The following is a 15,671-nucleotide window of genomic DNA, read 5'->3' as shown; positions in this document are numbered from 1 at the left end:
GACCATACCAGATATTAGGGGATTGATTTCTGTTATCTGTTAACATTTCTGAACTGATTTTAATTTTCTTTTCAAGAAAAACTTGAACTGTACACTCAATTTTGTCACGTCTTAGATGGAGATTTTGTGTTTGTATAAGAAATATTTAGTAGAAATATGACAATTTTAATTTTTTTCTTATCACTACATGAGAGTAAAATGGGTCAATTTTACGATGAATACGAGTCGCATTTAATTATTTACTTTTTAACCCCGAAAAACTCAAAAATAACAAAGCCGCATGCCGCATATACTTAATTTTGCGATAGACTGTAAATAAAAATCGATCATATTTTGCAGATATTTCAGATTCCAAATAGTATCGTAAAAAAGTAATTTACGTATAAGTAATTTTACTAATACGTTATTCAAAGTGAGTTCCATCGGATGTCACAACCTTGATCCATTTTTCAGGCAATACACGAATTTCAAGTAGAAGTCGGATTGTTTTGATCCGATCCTATGTTATCAAGCCAATTTTTCATACTTATTATTTTGATCGGAACCGCTTTTTTCCAAAAAAGGCCGAGTTAGACGAGGTAGAAAATCCCAGTACAGGTAAACTTCGATATAACGTACATTTCACTTTCAAAATTGTACGTTGTATCAGATTGTACGTTATATCGAAGCATAATAAAGTACTCACAAACGTAGTCTATAATACATTATTGTGTTGCTGTTTTAGTAAAGTTAATGAATAACTTCAATCAGAAGACGAAGCCAGGCTTTCTCATGATGTTTCCCTTCGTACTGTTGATTAAAGCTTGATTCATTTAGAATCCGGAATCATAAAACCATTTCGGGATTGATTGAAGGTACAAAACTTGTTTTAGCATCACAATACAGACGCTTGACATTTTACAGTTGTTCAATTGTTCATCTAATGAAAAATGACATTTTATTACTTGTGATAGACGCGTAGAAATATTTCCTATCAATTTATGTAAACATCTTTCCGATTTGTTAAGAAATGTTCGAGTTATAAGCATTCGAAATACGGGTAGGGTTAGCACACAAATCGGCAGAACAAATGTATGGGGAAAAAGGAAGTTCTTCCAGTTTTCTTGAATTTAAAACGTTTGAAGATTAGCGAATTGTAATGTATAGCATATCAAACACATCTCAGAGAATTTCCGATTCGATTGGCATGCAGATCATGGGAATTCGTTCGCAGTGAAAATAGTTATTAACGTTAACATTATTTCATAAAAACGTGACCTGTTTTCTGATTGGGCAGCCTTCCTGAAAGACGTAGTGCTATGTCAAAACGTCCGAAATTCATATCCTTTTAAATAGATGTGATCATGGCAAAAAAGCTATGTGAAGAAATGCTTCAGACAATCCCTTTACACGCATTTTCATAAATAATGACGAGGAGAGCTTCCACCTGAGGAGCGTTTCCAACAAGTAGAACTTCCTGTATTGGGTGATTGTCAATTCAAGGGAACCCAATGTACTATATTCACATTATCCAAATGATGCAGTATACAGATTTTAAACCATTTGAACCGCTTTGGAAGTTTGTGTCGAGCAAAACCGTTGTGTATGAAATCAGTATTATGTGAGATTGCTGACTGCTCGCTAGTTGTAGCGAGACTGAGTAATAGAAATCGCGAATGGCTAATCTATATTCAACAAATTATAAACGGACGGAGTTTATTTGGAATATCTCCTTTATCCACAGTGTTTGTACGAACGAACGCTGCATTTACATTTCTAGCGAGCGATTTACGCACACCTTCTTCGCAGTGGTATATAAAAATTACACCTAACGACTACATCCATTCCTCGTTATAGAAAGTACGGGTAGGTAAGGACACACATAGAATAAATCAATGGGAAACGTAACAATATTATATTAACCATTTGACCTACGAATAAATTTCCAAGTTTTGGCACAGTCTAATCACCACGAGTGTGGTTCGACATTATAGGCTGAAGAGTTAAAGTCAATTCCTGAAAGACCAGATATTCAAAGTAGCATTAAAAAAACTTCCTTTCCATATAGATTACAGGAATTATAATCAATGAGATAAAAAAAGTGGAACAAATCATCTTTATAAGTTGCGAATCGTTGTGTGCAAATATTTTTTGAATAGAAATCAAAATTCTAGAATGTAAGGAAACATTACATCGTTATGGAGAACAAAGCAGGTACATCTAAGAATGTTTGATTGGTTTGGTTTAATTGTCAGTTTTATTCACTTAATTAATATCTTCGATATATATATATATATATATATATATATATATATATATATATATATATATATATATATATATATATATATATATATATATATATATATATATCACTTCTTGATTATTTTTAGGGCTTACGTGTCCCGTTTTCATTCCTGAACTATTTGGTCAGCCTACCTTGGATTCAAGCAAATTTAAAATACAATTTTAAGGGAAAAGAAACCATTATTTTATAGGAATGCTATTGGTTTTTCAGAACTAGTCGAACATAATGCCGAAGAGCAATGCTTTTTATAGAAAGTGAAACAAACGAGCCTGTTTTGCCCGATAATAACAATATGAACACCGAAATAGTCCATTATTCTCGTTTTACCCAGAATGTCAAGGAGTAATGTAGAGCAAAACAAGGAAGAACTTTCACTGCAAAGCCATATCCTGGAATCGAAAAAACCTTCCTCGCTCGACCAACACATCTAAAACTGCATCGTCTGAGTACACGTGTTGCGTTTTACTTTCGTTCTAATCCAATCCCACCCTAGAGCCTGACTGTGTACAACAGCAGCAGCAGCGGAGTTGCAGTTCATTGCCCTTTGCAGCAGGCACAGCGCACGCTGGAAACGCACTTGCTGCAGTGCTGCAGGATAACACCGCAGCAAAAAGGAACCGAAAATAACAATGGGTAGTAGGGGTCGCCAGCCGGAGGGGTGAAACGGCGTACGCTCCGACGCGAATGCATGATACAGCGGAAGAGATGCATAGATCAAATGCATTCAACGGGGGTGCCGCGCCCGATAGTGAAGAGAATGGTGTGCGAAAGGGAAGTGCGCCGGCAAAAGGACTCGAAACAAAAGAGGGTGCAGTAACTTCCACCTCTGATTCGGTCGTTCCAATGCGTAATGCTGTGATTTCAAACCGGACGTTCGAAATAATGCGTTCTACGACGCACCGTAATGGGAATAACGGGTGAGCACATGTATTTTATTCGAATTTTCCCCACCATATTCCCATGCGCGAAACACACCGAAAGTTCTAATTACGTTGCAGCTCAAGCATGGCGCACCATAGTTTCGACAATGAACTATCAAACAAGAAGCGATAAGGCTTTCTCCACACGATGCGTATGTTTAATTTTCCCCCTGCTTCTTTTTGGGAATAATTTAGACTAGAAATTAGGGAAGAAAAATTAGAAATGCAAAAGTCTTTCATAATTCTACTCATTCATATGCTAATCGGAGAATTGTTACGTCCGTGCAAATGCCTGGTTCTGAAGCGGAACTAGTCCACGTATGCTCGACATGTTTGTTTTCTTGTACCGAGATCCCTATGCAGCGATCCTAGCGACGTTTTATAGGAAGCACACTAGACAATGCGCGTAGCGTACGCGCGAACACTTCCTGATTTTTTTTGCTCCCCTTATATTGTTAATTTTTAATCCAACTCGTTTCCGATTCCTATCTGATTCCAATTGGATCCTTACCGTTTTGATCATATGCTAAACAGTGTGTCCCAATAAGCCTGGTGGTTAGGATCTGATAGGGTTTGTTGTGCTCTCACGATCGTTGCATTGTTCTTCTCAAAAAAGGGGAATTGCCTTGCCGAAAGCAGGAAGCAAATTTTGCAGTGTAACTGAATTCATAATAGTGATTCCTCTTTCCCCCCCACTGAATGGGGCTCGAGGCGCATGCCACGTTTTACTGCAAGTTTTTTTTTAGCTTCCACTTTTTCCCTTTCAAAGGATCAATTCTTTTCCGAATGCGCTGCATGACTACCGCCTAACAAACTTCTTCAGACTGTGACTCTTTTTTTCGATAGGCTAAACAATGATAGGGAAACATTAGACTCGTTTTATTTTGAAATTCACGAAACAAAATTTTATGTTGCCAGGTATATAAACTGAAACTTGTTCAAATTCAAATAGATCAGATAGACAATGGCCAACCCTACGCGTTTTGGAGTGACTCAGTCGAAATAATTAACAAAACTGTGTCTATCCACCCAACAGCGTGACATCACTCTAACACCACACCACCAGCGACGGATCGTAATTGTTAGCTGTAGAAAAAATAATGACAGGCAACGCATTTTCGCAGGCCTTATGCGTACGTGTGCGTTTTTGCTTCCCTCTGAGTGTATGTATTCCTTCCTGCTTCAGCAAAACGTGTGAACCAAGTGGAGGAAAATGATAAAAAATAGATTTTCTTATTTATACGGCCCAACCACCGCGTGAGCGCGAATAGAAGAAAAATTACGCTCATGCAGCGTTTTGTGGTGCGTATTTTTTCAGGTGAGAGGGGACTGCACGCATCCGGATAAAGCCTTGTTGGAAGAAGCAACGAAGTGGTGCGTAATTTTTGGATGATCTGTTCTGTTCCGAACCGTCTATCGAAGATTTACGGAAGTGTTGAGGAACTCTACATGCTAGTGTAGAATAATGGAGCTCAGTATATACATTCTGATTAATTTGGCGTTTAGCGGAACAACTAGAAGGAACGCAACTAACTAACTACAAACAATTCCTAAAGCATTAAATGAAAGAAAAAGTCCATCTCACATTTGCATTATTTTTTTTTTTTTTGTTTTCGAATAATGCATTACACTTTGGTTGACAACAGCAACATAAGTTCTGTAAACATTTTCAGCATAATATTTTCGATGAATTTCCCGGTTTTAGTATATCCTGCGCAGGGTTAATATCTTTCTAATCAGGTGTATGTTCCGGCGAAATAAAATATTCAAAACAGAATTCGATATACAATCTCTCCCCGGTCTCATTATAACGTCTTAAACTAGTAACATACTGTCTGTCTTCACTCGAATCAAGTCATGTGCTATGACTTTTGGGTTAACAAACAACACACACACATCCAGATTTAGCCAATAGGACATGCCTCGTGTTCTACCAGGACCTCATGTCCCTTTGACAACCAGGCAAAGATTGTTGAAATATGGCTGTTATGTGCAACTCCAGCCATCGTACTAACCAGATATTATATCTTCAGATTATCATCTGTTCGGGCCCCTGCAAAATTCAAGGCTAGGGAAAAAAACTTGAACTCTTCGAACAGCATAAAACTCACACATTGGTTGATGAATCTCTTATAGTCCGTTTTTTGTAAATAATAATTTTATACCACCGAAATACCTCCAGAGGATGAAAAAACCAAAAAGATCAAGTCTGACGAATGAGGATGCTGTGACAAGACTCGAGCCCCACGGAACCCACTGGCCGGAACGGATACCGCTTCACAATGTTCTTTTAACCACTTACCCTGAGTAACGAGTTAGCAGTGCAAAGAGGCAAACGCGGAGAGAGGAAATATTGCAATGTAAGTTCCGTCTGTTTTCAACTGAATATAAATGATCCCTTCGCGATTGCAACCCACAATCTTAATCCAGCTAGCGAGCAGACAACATTCTTTCCTGATGCTAAGAGGTTTTACAGATTTTTAACACGGTATATAGGGAGAATAGATGAATTTCACGCCAACTCGACTGGCCATTGGTAGCACCATCCCAGAATACAGTGAAACGTTGTGGGAGTAAATGCATTGGTCATTTAAGCAACTTTGCATACTTGGAATTTTTCAAAAAAGAATAACACTACTTTTATAGAAGTGTCAATGTTTTTTTCTAATTTTTTACAACAATTTATAACTCAAAAACAATAATACATTAAAAAAAACTCGGGTCAAAGAATGAAATGTACGAAATTGTTTGAATTTTTATAAAAAATACAAAAAAAACTGACAAAAATTACAAAAAATATGTGAATAGCCTTTACAATTTCTAACAATTCACTCATACATCGGAAGAAGGGCACTTTTACAGGCAAAACATTGTTCTAACAACAACTTATTCATGTTTTCTCCGAAAAAAAATACAACTAATACTAATGATTTTTCCCTGAAAAGGACCCGTCTTCCGATGTATAGGTGACTTGTTGGAAATTGTAAGAGCTATTCACATTTTTTTAAGAATTTGAAAAAAATACGTTTTTGAGAAAAATGAATTTACATTTTTATAATAACTTTTTTCAGTGTAATTGTTTTTTTTAACTTTTGATATTAGATTGAGGAAAAAGAAATCCATTATTTTCTCGGTAGCTGGCTCTAGTGATTAATATCTCGTGTTATATCGATCGTACAATTTCATGTTTAGACTCGTTGTAAAGGTGACATTTCACAACTACAATTTTTTTTGCTGTTTTTTGTTTGTTCCATTCAGGTATGAGTTACAGGGTGTTAACAATGGAAGTCAACAATGGGAAAATTCGGTACTATTTACACTTTTTTATTTTATAAAGGCGAAAATACAAGCCAGATCGCTGAAATTGTGAATGGTGTTAATGGTGCCGATACTGTAACAGTAAAATACGTACCATTATTTTTTCAATTTTTTTTTCAATTAAAAAAAACTCACTACAATACACCAAATTTAGATCTCTACAGTCAACAAATGGACCGTTTGAAGCTAGCGATTGACCAGAAACGTCTACACCCAAAGTTAATTTTTAGCACATTTTCTGGCATCCCGAATTATTACATTAAATGAGCTGAAAGATAACATAAAATGTTCTACTCCCCAATACATGTATATCATTTGTATAATATACATGCTAGAGCCAATATGAGGGAGTAAAACAGGAGACACATTTAAATGAAAACTTTTCGTATAGTTTGCCAAATACACGGCCCAGACAGAGAAAGATATGTTCTCGTTCATGTTCTTCTTTATCGGCTTAGAAAACACCTTCCAACTTCATTTTATGATGAGGTGTAATATTATCACACTCCTTTATAATAGCACTGGCAGCTATATGGATAGCGTGGTCGTGTAAAGTAATTTCGCATTCCAGCCGGCCTTGGTTCGATCCCCATTGACGTCGTATGGACTTTTTTTTTGCACAATCCCAAACGAAAAGAGAAAAGAAAACAGAAAGAGATGTCTGCTCGCATACATACAAACCATTTTTAAGCTTCAAAATAGCTCATTATTTGCGCATTTGACTCTCATGACCAGGAGATGGAATCTTTTCTGCCAAAGATGGCATGTTTTCCGCCAACGCTAGTTTGGGTGTAGAATTGGCCAACAGAGGAGGTGTTTTGTTCCCTCAGGACAACGCAAGACCACACAACTCCGGGAGCTTGATTGGGATATTTTAATGCATCCACCATATAGTCCGGACCTGGCACCAGGCGATTACCACATTTTTCTCGCATTGTAAAACTTCCTAAGTGATAAGAAATTGGGATCAAATGAAGATTGTAAAAATCTATTGCTAGAGAACTAGCATGAAATTCGTCAATAGACGCAGAGCAAAACGAACTATCAATCAACCATCTCCAACTATTTCTATAAAACCATCCATTCACATTCACATAACACATTGTACTGAGAAGTTATTTGAAATTTTCCGATGCATTCAATAGTATTATCCGAAATAATTAAAAAGCGAACTGGTTTTTATAACTTTTTGCCAGAAAAGAACTTTAGGGAATTCTGGAGTATGTTTGAACTTATTGGTGACGATTATCTATTTTTCGTGAACTTGAGCATCGTTTTCGGATTGAAAGTGGCGGCAAAGTGCAGCGCATATGATGAAGGTATTATACAGTGGTGAGCATAGCTGCGAATTGTCAAGACCATCATGCGATGATCGTTGCACTAGAACTTTTATCAATCTTCTTTGTTCGATTTGCTCTAATGCGTATCGCAAAGCCAGAGAAATGTTCTGATACAGTAAAGAGAAAGGGTGAGCATCTCTTCAACAATTATAAACTGAATGCTATGGTGCTATCTCTGTTGGCGGAGACGAGAAAACAAGAAAGTACTACCACTGCAATATTTTGATGATCATGATGTTTAGTTTCATTGTGTGTGTGCGTACTATTCCTGGTTTCTCTAGGTCCCTCGTGTGAATGTTTGTATTCTCAGTGTAGTGTGCAAAAAGTAAACAGATATTCGTTCCTTCGTGACGTGAAAAATAGTCACGATCGTCGAAAGAGATCGAAATTTACATTCTCATCAAGCTCCTTGATGCAAATTTTAAGCAGGATGATCGGCTGAGACAATTTTCCCTCAGAGCTCAATAGCGAATAAATGAATTCAACAACTGAGCATTCAGAGCTCATTTCCCAGCGAGAAATTGAGAGAATCCGATCGCATTTTGTGTATCAGTTATGGGAATTGCTTGTAGCACTGGGTGTGAGAGCTGTGTTCTTCGTTAGAAAACTGAAGATGAAAGTTTGTCCCGAAACGGTTGTAGTCGCAGCCACTGCCACCAAACTACCGATTCGGTTCAGGTTTTCTGTTGCTGTTCTTGCAAAAATGCCACATAGTACAATTTGTCAAACTTTGGAAAATTATATTTTTAGGAGAGTTGGAGACGGAGTTTTGTTAAGAGATACTGAAAAACTACTTGAATATTCAATAAATTCAGTTTCTCTCTAGATATCGAGCAAGTAACAGTACAAGTTAATATTGAGAGTTAATTTGTCAATTTGCATAACTTTATCGCTTTCCGATTCGCGAAAGATTGACAAGGTAAGAGGTCCAAAGCAGTTTACGCGGAGGATACGTATCTCGTAAAAAAAGCTCAAAAACGCGTTAATTGGAAAGTCCACGTAAAAAAAACCCTCATAAAAACGGTGTATAAAATCTGGGTGTATGTAAACTGAATAATCATATCTAAAAAACGAGAAAAAAAAAGCATTTCTGATATACAGATATGTTATGTAAAAAATTCTCAGCTTTCAAGAAAAAATATTTAAAAATTTGGCGCCCTCTAGTCCAAAGCCACGAAAACAATAAAAAAACAACTACAATCAATAATTACGAAAATAAAATCCATTTTTTTTTGCAAGTTCAATATATTTTAATAAAAGGCTAGCTCATTGGCATTGATTAGATATGATGATATTATAAATCGATTCAGTGGTTCCAAAGTCATGATTTTTTTTAAAAAAAGTGGAAAAAAATAATTTTTCGGACCACCGAAAAATTAAAAAAAATATTTGTCTAATATTTTAATGAAACTACCACTTTTCATGGAAATCAAAGAACCAATATATCGGTTAGACATAGAATGGCTGTATATAAAAACTGAGAACCATAAACATTAGACAAATATATTTAATTCAATGATTAGTATTCAACCTTATTCTAGAAACCGATCGAATCAGATCTACTCGAACGGAAAGCAATTTTGCATTCTAAAACCCTTTTGACAATATGGCAACCTTGCCACGCACTTCGATATGTCTACATTAAGCGTCGTTTTCCCTTTCCTGTGGAGCGAAAATGGTAATGAATTTTTGGGTGGAATAAACATACTTTAGAATAGAAATTATGAATGAAAATTAACTTTTTCGTACATAATATGTTACAAAACATTTAATAAAGCAACACATTTTCTGCAAGTGTTGAAAAAAAACATCAACTGAAATTGTTCCTGATAATTTTTTTAGTATAATGATGAAATTTTGCGGAAATATAAAAAAATCACCGGAAAAAAGTTGGGTAAAAAGTCAGGAAGGCATATTCTAAGTATTAAAATAACATTAAGTAATAATCGTCATTCAAATTTAAATTATTTAAAACTGTCTCGGGCCTGATGAACCCATAGAGTAAATAGCATTCGAATACGGATGATTTATTCTGAAGCTTGTTTTACTTTGATGTTATCATTTATTTCGATTATGTTTGAATCTCGAACAGATTGCAGAATACAAAAGTTGGAACGTCTCGGTCGGATTGCGAAATTCATTCAAGTTACAAATCCGATCGGGTTCCGGAATATAGATAAGTGTTCATCATGCAAATCTCCGAAGGATCACAATTTGGAATGAAGAACTTTTTTTAAATCAATATCAGTGTTATATCAGAATATCAGAAAACTGGAACTGGGACCGACACTGATATTGTGCGAACGCTCTGAATGGAAAACGCTGCAAAAAAATCGAGGCTTAACGTGTTACCACCAGCACCACCGTCAGAAGTTAATAAAAACTCAAACCACAATCTCAACCCCTAACACGTTGAGCCCAGCGTCGGTTTCTAGGGACCGACGTTGACCACGGGGACTGACAGTTACAAAGTTTGAAATAAAAGATATATGAAATAATAGATATTTTCGGATGTGTTACAAAAGGTGGCTAATTTCTAGTGGATTTACTATTTTCTTTTTGTACAATAAACTTCGCTGGGAGCTGAGAACGACACTGATACTGTGCAAGCGCTTTTAATGCGGGCTGAACGAAAAGCGCAGCAAGAACAATGCGGGGCTCAACGTGTTAAATGCGCGATTTTCATATTTGTTTAAAAAAATGTCTGTGTAGATTAAAAATCATATCTTAACCCTTTCACGCTCATAGGGACATATTTTTCCCTTCTACAAAAATCTTTATCGATTGTTCAATTATTTTTGAATCGATTTTTTTTTACTGAATGTCAAAATAATTATAGTTCAAACATTCATGGTGGGACCAGGGTTGCCATAATGAAATCTGTATTTTTGGTCTCAAAAAATCTTTTTATCTTAGTCTTTTTCTCGGAAAATCTGTATTAAATTTCAATTCAATTTTGATGCATAATGTTAATTTTAGTATCATTGATTGGCATAGTTATCATGAATTTGATGATTTTGGTGGTACCCATGTAGAAATTCGCATTCACTGTGCTTTTGTACATCCAAAATTAATTTTTTAGCACATATTTTGACATCCTGATTTATAACATTGAATGAGCTTAAAAATAACAAAAAATAATGTGCAACCCTGCCATACTGGTACAGCATTTGTGTAATAAATAATACACCCTGCTATAACTTTCTGGTGATATTCTCTTACTTTACACTCACAATATAGCTAATATATTGTGTTGTATTGGCATTTTTAGTATTGGACATCTTATGGTCCTAAAAGGTTTGAAGGGGGTTTTACGAGGGTCACTATTTATATTTCGGGAATAGGAACAAAAACAAATAGTTAAGCTGCGAATGTATTTTTATTGTTTTTCAAAGTACTCGCCACGATGATCGATACACTTTTGCATGCGCTTAAACCAATTTCAAAGCATTTATTCCAATCGACACGAGCCTTTTTTTTGAGCGATTGTCAAATTATGTGGGATCCAACGTGAACATAATTTTCGCACAACTAAGTGTTCATGTAAAATCGCATATATGCTGGTGGAACTAATGCTTAGGGATGCCTCAATCTCACAATAGGTTACATGACGATCTTGCTTAATCATTTCGTGCACAGCATCGATGTTTTCTGGCACTACAGTCGATTTTGGACGACCTTCACGAAACTCGTCGGACAGCGAACTACGACCACGATTGAATTCACTATACCAGCGATACACAGTGGTTTTTGATGGAGCTTCATCGCCAAAAGTCAAATTAAGTTAATTGACGCACTCTTTTTGTGATAATCCACGTCGAAAGTCATAAAAAATCATCGCACGAAAATGTTCACGATTCAGTTCCATTTTTTTGCCGAGACCAAACTTTCAACTAAATATAAAATAAACAAATAGCGTCCGTATGACAAAATGTTCTGAGTACGTATATCGTCAAAAATGTCAAACTTTACGATGGAACCGTCAGAGACTCACATGACATCAGTGTTGCCAATTCCCGAAATATAAATAGTGACCCTCGTATAATTTCATCGAATATTTTGTTCATTTTTGAAAAAATTATTGCTGCCAAACATTGTTGGACATTATTACAGAGTAATAGTAATAGTAATATTTGGTATTGGCGTTACATTCTGTACTTTCTAGACGAGAAACACTTTAGCAAATTAGGAAAATTTCGTTGGTTTTTCTTCTTGCAACTTTTCAGTCAGAAATAAAATCAATAGTAAAAGAATGTTCGATCCTTCGAACTTCGAATCTACCTACCAATTTACACAAGATGTACTGAAAGCTTGATTGTTCTTATGTTTACCTAGAATAATATAAAAACCGCCAACAATTTAATAAAAAAATGCTAATTCATTTATCGCCTGTGATTTCCATTCAATTGTCACCACAAATGTCATGGCATCGTTTCGAAAACAAAAACTATGGTGAAGTAGGAATTTGAAAATAATATTTTGGAATCAGTCATTTGTGGTGTGGTATAGGGCACTCCATTATATACAGTTTTTGATTTCATTTCACTGTATATAATCGAATCCTGTATATAATCGAGTCAAAAAAATATATTTTGTTCGTTTTTTTGCATGTATTTTTGGTTTTTTGAATATAAAAGAGGAATTTGATTTTTGATTCAACCCCTTTAAGTTAGAAAACGCCTTTCTCACATGAAAAAAAACTATCCAGATTCTCTCAGGAGGTGATAGATTTGATGACTAAAAAAAACCCTTATACGCATATGGTCGAATGACAGACAGAGTTCGGAATCTGTCTCAAACTGACTCTACATTAAAAAGTACGCTACGGAAGACGATTCTGTTGCTTTCATTTGAAAGATGAGAAAATTCAGTACAGGATATAGTAGTGGAACGTCTAAATTAATTGATTTTAATAACATTTTGGAATTGAAAAACTTAAAAGTTATTTATTTTTTATGCGTTATCATTAATTCTATCCTAAAAAATTATATTAAACCAGATTGTTTCTATTAATTAAATTGAAGCTCTCTAAGCGCTCTACAATTTGTTCTTTGACAGCCAACTTCTATCTTCCTTAATTTGGTTGCATATAAACAATTCTTGGTAAAAATTCAAGCAAAATCTTAAAAAATCACTATTTTTACCCCCCTGTACATGTAATAAGTACTTAAATTTCACCTTAACGTTGAATGGTTACATTTTTTCTTGAAATAAGTCATTTTTGAAACATAAAAAAATTTATTTTTTTCCAAACTGTATATAATCGAGTCCGAAGAGTATATATCTAATGTTATTTGTAATTGATCTGAGTGTACAAATAAGTAAGTAAAAACTAATTCAAAGAGCGAATCCCTTAAAATCCACAAGTTATTCTATACATTCTCCTATCTTGATTGGATCGTAGCGTGACTTCTAATGAAACCGATACCTATCGGGAAATTTGTGTACAAATTCAACTCGAAATAATCATCCACAACTTACCTTGCAAATATTCGAACGTTCGCACTCGTATTCCAGAATGGCAGCGTTACTGCAATGATTACCGCAACTGACAGAGCTCTTTTCAAACTTCAAACTCTCAATAATTTTGCATTCGATAACCAATTAGTAAATGCTGTTTGTTTTGTTTTGTTTGTTTTTTTTTTTTGTATTTTCTCTAAATTCTCTTGATTTTTTCTCAAAACAGACAATTTCAAGCATTCAATTTTGACTCGGAACCGTATGAGTTTACTGCCGAAAGTGTTAATTTTGATCCGAAAGAGGAGTTTTCCGTTTTGAGAATGTTGAAAAGTTCTACATAGCTTTGATTTGGCGCGGGTTTTGCCGGATGCTCTCAAGCGTCCTGCTCCGGAACATGCAAACTACGACGACGAAGACGACGAACGGAGGCCATTCAGTTCGGGCCAAGGCGTCCGTTGCTGTTGCTGTTGCCAATTCGGCTGGTGGCACCACTGTTACTGCTACCGATGCAAATTCCGGCCCAATCGGCGAATTTCGGAGAGAATCTCGTCGGCGAGCACTTATTTGTATTGGACATTTTTCTCAACTTAAACTAGGTGGAATCTTCTGTTCAATGCTTCTCTCTACCTCTTCCTTGCGGTATCGATATAATGATTAATTTTAAACTTATTCACTTCCAAAATGTACACAATTTATACACGATGCTAAATTTTAGTTTTTTTTTCTCCTCTTACGATTTTTTCATCTGTGTATCACCAAATTTCTGCAACTGTCGCTACGAGTTTTGTCACTTGCGCTGTATGCTTGAAGATAACAGAAATATTTTCCAAAACGTGAATTTTCCACCACTTCTTTCTGCCGAAACTTTTATTTTCGAGGAACCAAAAAAACTGCCCAATTTATCCGACGAACTTTACATCGGGATTGACTTTGGTTTCCTGTTGGTCGCAAATACACTCTCCACCTTTCTTTTCCCGGCTCTCGAGTGTTTCACTTTTGCTGCTGGGGTCCAGTCCGGCTTCGGGATCACAACTTCCTCGATTGCTGCGCGAAAACTAACTGCCGGTTGCACCCTTGCACTTGTGCAAACACGGAAAAATGGTTTTCTGCGTCACCACACCGCCCTGCAAGCAGTACCACACTGGAAACTGTGTGTGAGTGTTGAGGGTGGAAATAGTACAACACCCCCAAACGAACTTTTCTTGTGTTCTGTTTTTTTCACTCTTCACTGGTGATCGGCATGAACTCGCAGAAATGTTGTTGGCTAGATTGTTTACAAATCAACTTCTTTTTTTTTTGTTAGATAACTTATTTTCTTTTAGTACATGCGGTACTCGTATATCTCGGGATCACACAAAATTTTCACGGAAACTTTTTTTTTCGTTTGTCGTTTGTCCAGGAAGCGGAATAAATTCCACACTTGTAGATTGCGGCGCGATCACTAAGTTCCGTATCACACTGTTCACTTGTTTGCAGTTCGCAACCACAAATTTGCGGCAGGTCTCTTCAAGCACACACTTCAATAAAAATGTCCAATTTCTTGCACTCTAGCTCGATTATTCAAAACTTTTCCCATGGCGGTGGCCAGTTTCAGCACAAACGCTGCTACCATGAAGCTCCACTTTTGACGCTGCGCTCGAGATGCACCTCCTCGGCTGGATACGTGTGTTCCGGTTTGCAGATTTTTCCTTCCCGGGAAATTATGGTTCTCATAGAAGCAGTGCGAATATTGATTTGTTTATGTTTTGATGTTTTGTAAATTTCGATGAAAAAAGGTGAAAATTTCGCGCAAAAATCAGTTCAAACGGTTTTTTGGTTCTTTTGATTCTTCCGAAGTGCACGCACAGAAAACGCGGCTTGCTCCCAAGCACCTCCAAAAGCTAGGGCCGAATAGACGAATATGAAAAGTGTAAGCTGCATTTTGGCAGAGTGTGGCCCCGGCAGTCACTCACCACACCGCATATACGATCATAGGCAGCGGCCATCAACGGGCTGAGCGCACTTCTAAACATCGCCACATACACTCGAAACCCCCAAAAAAAACCTCCTGTCGCCGTGAGTCCTCCTCGTGCCTGACTGTGTATGGGTGTGCAATGGGGTTCCGCGGGTGATGGTGGCTGGGCGGCAGAGCAGGACAAAGCAATAACAGTCAAAATGCGTGTGAATGAAATGCGTTTAAAGTCAGGTCCAGCTCCTACGGAAGCACACACGAGTGAACGAGAGCGCGACTCAAGCCACCCCAAGCATGTGTTAGAGAGATGGCATTAGAAGAGCAGTGGCAGCGGCAACAGCAGCAGCAGCAGCAGCAAGCAGCATTATGTGCGTATAATAAGCGTGTATGGGTTA

General features: G+C 36.6%; 1 protein-coding gene across 1 annotated transcript in view; it reads right to left on the bottom strand.

Moving 5' to 3' along the window:
• Positions 1-15,148, bottom strand: part of LOC129775105 (zinc finger protein chinmo) — a 231,114-nt gene extending 215,966 nt beyond the window's left edge. Inside the window, exon 1 of the mRNA XM_055779378.1 lies at positions 13,347-15,148. The gene's annotated coding sequence lies outside the window, so the exon portion shown is untranslated. The remainder of the gene's footprint in view (positions 1-13,346) is intronic.
• Positions 15,149-15,671: the final 523 nt, after the last annotated feature.

Source organism: Toxorhynchites rutilus, chromosome 3 (genome assembly GCF_029784135.1).
Source record: "Toxorhynchites rutilus septentrionalis strain SRP chromosome 3, ASM2978413v1, whole genome shotgun sequence".
NCBI classification, from domain to species: Eukaryota; Metazoa; Arthropoda; class Insecta; order Diptera; family Culicidae; genus Toxorhynchites; species Toxorhynchites rutilus.
Note: the sequence above shows the minus strand (reverse complement) of the source record. Positions and strands in the feature narration are given on the sequence as shown.